We start from the raw sequence: 6,000 nt of genomic DNA, 5'->3' as shown, positions 1-6,000 counted from the left end.
AGGTTTGGCCTCTGCCTATACAGTACTGATTCCATTTTTGTGTCTTTTGGTCTCTGGCCCCCTCTTGATTTCTGTTCAACAAATCCTGTTTTCTGGTACCGCATCTCTGTTTAGGTATGAATGTTTGTGTGCTTTCATCGTATATTTTGCAAAATTTGGCATATATCTCACTTACTTTGCTACCTAGCAGCAAGTCTGTCCAATTACACTCATAAAAAAAAAAATTGAAGTTTCCCATAGTGTCCTCCCTTGAAATCAAGTTTATCAACTGTTTCAATGTCCTCATTTTTTTCTAGATGGTATCTTAAAGCATATTTAATGTAACATGACATGATCACACACACACACACACACACACAGAGAGAGAGAGAGAGAGAGAGAGAGAGAGAGAGAGAGAGAGAGAGAGAGAGAGAGAGAGAGAGAGAGAGAGAGAGAGAGAGAAGAGAGAGAAGGGAGAGAGAAGGGGGGAAAGAGATAGAAGGGAGAGAAAGGGGGGGAAAGAGATAGAAGGGAGAGACAGGGAGGGAGGGGGGGGGGGAAGAGAGACTAATTATGATTATTCCAAAAACAGTTGCTGTTGACATATAATGCCATTATATTATATAATTTAATATATATATACACTCAGACAACTGGTTAGTCTTTATCATAAACAAAGTCACTTATTTGGTATTAAAAGCACATGGTAGTTCTGGTACGGGCATCGGTATGGCTGTTGACATGGTTTCAGCTAGTACTGTAGTTGCAAGTCCGTCTATGATTGGTGGGGGAAGGGGATCTGGGTACGTATTAGATGTGGTCACATCGCCGTTCAAACCATTAACCTTGTGGATATCACACACAATGGTTGTGACTGGTGTAGTATCCTTTGCTGAGCTTGTTCTGGTAGTCCTGAAGGGTGAGTGGCTGGAGTGAGGACTAGTGGGGTCCCAAGACTCCAGGATCTGGCCAACTTCCCGGAACCCTCCCAGAATCTTCGCACTCCCGCTACAGCTCTCTAGACCTGAAGTTGGTAAAGAATTATGACAATTATGTAAGCCAATGAGAAAATTAATACCGTCTCAATACAGAGTTTACTTATTTATATTAAGAGGTTTTATTTGTCATAAGCAATGTTAATACTACAAATTAAAACATTAGTCCTTTTTTTCTGCTGTTGATATACTAAGTTTACAAAATGATACACGAATGGTTACAAGAACATAACCTCAAATCTGCTGTTAGCCTGGAGCCAGATTCACGAAAGCACTTACGCAAACACTTACGAACGTGTACATCTTTCCTCAATCTTTGGCGACTTTGTTTACAATTATTAAACAGTTAATGAGCACTGAAGCACCAGGAGGCTGTTTATAACAATAACAATAGTTGATTGACAAGTTTTCATGCTTGTAAACTGTTTAATAAATGTAACCAAAGCCGTCAAAGATTGAGGAAAGATGTACACGTTCGTAAGTACTTGCGTAAGTGCTTTCGTGAATCTGGCCCCTGACTGCTAACTTCCTTAAAGCACTTTTTTAAACACTATTTTTCAAGCTGTGGCTTCACAAATGGCATTAAGCAGTGCATTTTGATCTAAGAGCCCCATATTAAGTACCTGAGGCTAACTGAATAAATATTAACAATCCATCGTGTAATGTAGACTTAATGTAATCTCGTGTAATGTAATTTTATGTTCATTGTTATTACAGTATCTGCCACAAACTAAGTTTCTAATGTGCTGAGGTATTTATAAAAATCTTTTAAATCTAATTTAAAGAATTAACATCCCAAATCCGATACCTGAACCATATTTTGGAGCCAAATTCTGGCTCTCTGCACGTATTCGCAGTTTGAAATTCCAACTTTTTATACCGAAAATATGCCAATTACTGAAAGAGGCGGTGGGTCACATTTAGCCCAAACCCCCCTGCAGTTTTAGAAATATCCCAAACATCCCAAATTCGATACCTGAGCCATATTTTGGACCCAAATTCTGGCTCTCTGCATCTATTCGCAGTTTGAAATTCCGGGTTTTTATACCAAAAATATGCCAATTACTGAAAGCGGCGGTGGGTCACATTTTGCCCAAACCCCCCTGCTGTTTTCAAAATATCCCAAACATCCCAAATTCGATACCTGAGCCATATTTTGGACCCAAATTCTGGCTCTCTGCACCTATTCGCAGTTTGAAATTCCGAATTTTATACCGAAAATATGCCAATTACTGAAAGCACCGGTGGGTCACATTTTGCCCAAACCCCCCCCCCCTGCAGTTTTCAAAATATCCCAAACATCCCAAATTCGATACCTGAGCCATATTTTGGACCCAAATTCTGGCTCTCTGTACCTATTCGCAGTTTGAAATTCCGACTTTTTATACCAAAAATATGCCAATTACTGAAAGCACCGGTGGGTCACATTTTGCCCAAAACGCCCCCTGCAGTTTTCAAAATATCCCAAACATCCCAAATTCGATACCTGAGCCATATTTTGGACCCAAATTCTGGCTCTCTGCACCTATTCGCAGTTTGAAATTCCGACTTTTTTTTACCAAAAATATGCCAATTACTGAAAGCACCGGTGGGTCACATTTTGCCCAAACCCCCTTGCAGTTTTCAAAATATCCCAAACATCCCAAATTCGATACCTGAGCCATATTTTGGACCCAAATTCTGGCTCTCTGCACCTTTTTCGCAGTTTGAAATTCCGACTTTTTATACAAAAAATCTGCCAATTACTGAAAGCACCGGTGGGTCACATTTTGCCCAAACCCCCTTGCAGTTTTCAAAATATCCCAAACATCCCAAATTCGATACCTGAGCCATATTTTGGACCCAAATTCTGGCTCTTTGCACCTATTCGCAGTTTGAAATTCCGACTTTTATACTGAAAATATACCAATTACTGAAAGCGGCGGTGGGTCACATTTTGCCCAAACCCCCCTGCAGTTTTCAAAATATCCCAAACATCCCAAATCCGATACCTGAGCCATATTTTGGAGCCAAATTCTGGCTCTGCACGTATTCGCAGTTTGAAATTCCGACTTTTTATACCGAAAATATGCCAATTACTGAAAGAGGCGGTGGGTCACATTCTGCCCAAACCCCCCTGCAGTTTTCAAAATATCCCAAACATCCCAAATTCGATACCTGAGCCATATTTTGGACCCAAATTCTGGCTCTCTGCACCTATTCGCAGTTTGAAATTCCGACTTTTTTATACCAAAAATATGCCAATTACTGAAAGCGGCGGTGGGTCACATTTTGCTCAAACCCCCCTTCTGTTTTCAAAATATCCCAAACATCCCAAATTCGATACCTGAGCCATATTTTGGACCCAAATTCTGGCTCTTCTGCACCTATTCGCAGTTTGAAATTCCGGCTTTTTATACCAAAAATATGCCAATTACTGAAAGCGGCTGTGTGTCACAATTTGCCCAAACCCCCCTGCAGTTTTCAAAATACTGCAAACATCCCAAATTCGATACCCGAGTCATATTTTGGACCCAAATTCTGGCTCTTTGCACCTATTCGCAGTTTGAAATTACGACTTTTTTATACCAAAAATATACCAATTACTGAAAGCGGCGGTGTGTCACATTTTGCCCAAACCCCCCTGAAGTTTTCAAAATATCCCAAATATCCTAAATTCGATACCTGAGCCATATTTTGGACCCAAATTCTGGCTCTCTGCACCTTATTCGCAGTTTGAAATTCCGACTTTTTATACAAAAAATCTGCCAATTACTGAAAGCACCGGTGGGTCACATTTTGCCCAAACCCCCCTTGCAGTTTTCAAAATATCCCAAACATCCCAAATTCGATACCTGAGCCATATTTTGGACCCAAATTCTGGCTCTCTGCACCTATTCGCAGTTTGAAATTCCGACTTTTATACTGAAAATATACCAATTACTGAAAGCGGCGGTGGGTCACATTTTGCCCAAACCCCCCTGCAGTTTTCAAAATATCCCAAACATCCCAAATCCGATACCCTAGCCATATTTTGGAGCCAAATTTGGCTCTCTGCACGTATTCGCAGTTTGAAATTCCGACTTTTATACTGAAAATATACCAATTACTGAAAGAGGCGGTGGGTCACATTTTGCCCAAACCCCCCTGCAGTTTTAGAAATATCCCAAATTCGATACCTGAGCCATATTTTGGACACAAATTCTGGCTCTCTGCACCTATTCGCAGTTTGAAATTCCGGGTTTTTATACCAAAAATATGCCAATTACTGAAAGCGGCTGTGTGCCACAATTTGCCCAAACCCCCCTGCAGTTTTCAAAATACTGCAAACATCCCAAATTCGATACCCGAGTCATATTTTGGACCCAAATTCTGGCTCTTTGCACCTATTCGCAGTTTGAAATTCCGACTTTTTATACTGAAAATATACCAATTACTGAAAGCGGCAGTGGGTCACATTTTGCCTAAACCCCCTTACAGTTTTCAAAATATCCCAAACATCCCAAATTCCATACCTGAGCCATATTTTGGACCCAAATTCTGGCTCTCTGCACCTATTCGCAGTTTGAAATTCCGACTTTTTTATACCAAAAATCGGCCAATTACTGAAAGCACCGGTGGGTAACATTTTGCCCAAACCCCCCTGCAGTTTTCAAAATATCCCAAATATCCTAAATTCGATACCTGAGCCATATTTTGGACCCAAATTCTGGCTCTCTGCACCTATTTCGCAGTTTGAAATTCCGACTTTTTATACAAAAATCTGCCAATTACTGAAAGCACCGGTGGGTCACATTTTGCCCAAACCCCCCTGCAGTTTTCAAAATATCCCAAACATCCCGAATTCGATACCTGAGCCATATTTTGGACCCAAATTCTGGCTCTTTGCACCTATTCGCAGTTTGAAATTCCGACTTTTTATACCGAAAATATGCCAATTACTGAAAGCGGCGGTGGGTCACATTTTGCCCAAATCCCCCCTGCAGTTTTAGAAATATCCCAAACATCCCAAATTCGATACCTGAGCCAATATTTTGTACCAAATTCTGGCTCTCTACACCTATTCGCAGTTTGAAATTCCGGCTTTTTATATAAAAAATATGCCAATTACTGAAAGCGGCGTTGGGTCACATTTTGCCCAAACCCCCCCCTGCAGTTTTCAAAATATCCCAAACATCCTAAATTCGATACCTGAGCCATATTTTGGACCCAAATTCTGGCTCTTTGCACCTATTCGCAGTTTGAAATTACGACTTTTTTTACCAAAAATATACCAATTACTGAAAGCGGCGGTGTGTCACATTTTGCCCAAACCCCCCTGCAGTTTTCAAAATATCCCAAATATCCTAAATTCGATACCTGAGCCATATTTTGGACCCAAATTCTGAATCTCTGCACCTATTCGCTGTTTGAAATTCCGACTTTTTATACCGAAAATATGCCAATTACTGAAAGCACCGGTGGGTCACATTTTGCCCAAAAACCCCCCCTGCAGTTTTCAAAATATCCCAAACATCCCAAATTCGATACCTGAGCCATATTTTGGACCCAAATTCTGGCTCTCAGCACCTATTCGCAGTTTGAAATTCCGACTTTTTATACCGAAAATATGCCAATTACTGAAAGCGGCGGTGGGTCACATTTTGCCCAAATCCCCCTGCAGTTTTAGAAATATCCCAAACATCCCAAATTCGATACCTGAGCCAAATTTTGGACCAAATTCTGGCTCTCTACACCTATTCGCAGTTTGAAATTCCGGCTTTTTATACCAAAAATATACCAATTATTGAAAGCGGCGGTGTGTCACATTTTGCCCAAACCCCCCTGCAGTTTTCAAAATATCCCAAACATCCCAAATTCGATACCCGAGCCATATTTTGGACCCAAATTCTGGCTCTCTGAACCTATTCGCAGTTTGAAATTCCGACTTTTTATACCGAAAATATGCCAACTACTGAAAGCACCGCGCGTCACATTTTGCCCAAAACCCCCCCTGCAGTTTTCAAAATATCCCAAACATCCCAAATTCGATACCCGAGCCATATTT

The 6,000-nt window shown here is 40.9% G+C and overlaps 1 long non-coding RNA gene across 1 annotated transcript in view; it reads right to left on the bottom strand.

Moving 5' to 3' along the window:
- Window positions 1-510: 510 nt before the first annotated feature.
- LOC123771799 (uncharacterized) overlaps window positions 511-6,000 on the bottom strand; it is a 50,463-nt gene continuing 44,973 nt past the window's right edge. The window contains exon 3 of the long non-coding RNA XR_011224728.1: window positions 511-1,003. This is a non-coding gene — a long non-coding RNA (uncharacterized lncRNA). The remainder of the gene's footprint in view (window positions 1,004-6,000) is intronic.

The sequence above is a fragment of the Procambarus clarkii genome, chromosome 75, assembly GCF_040958095.1.
Source record: "Procambarus clarkii isolate CNS0578487 chromosome 75, FALCON_Pclarkii_2.0, whole genome shotgun sequence".
NCBI classification, from domain to species: domain Eukaryota; kingdom Metazoa; phylum Arthropoda; class Malacostraca; order Decapoda; family Cambaridae; genus Procambarus; species Procambarus clarkii.
The sequence above is the reverse complement of the archived record's forward strand: the minus strand, read 5'-3'. Positions and strand labels throughout refer to the sequence as shown.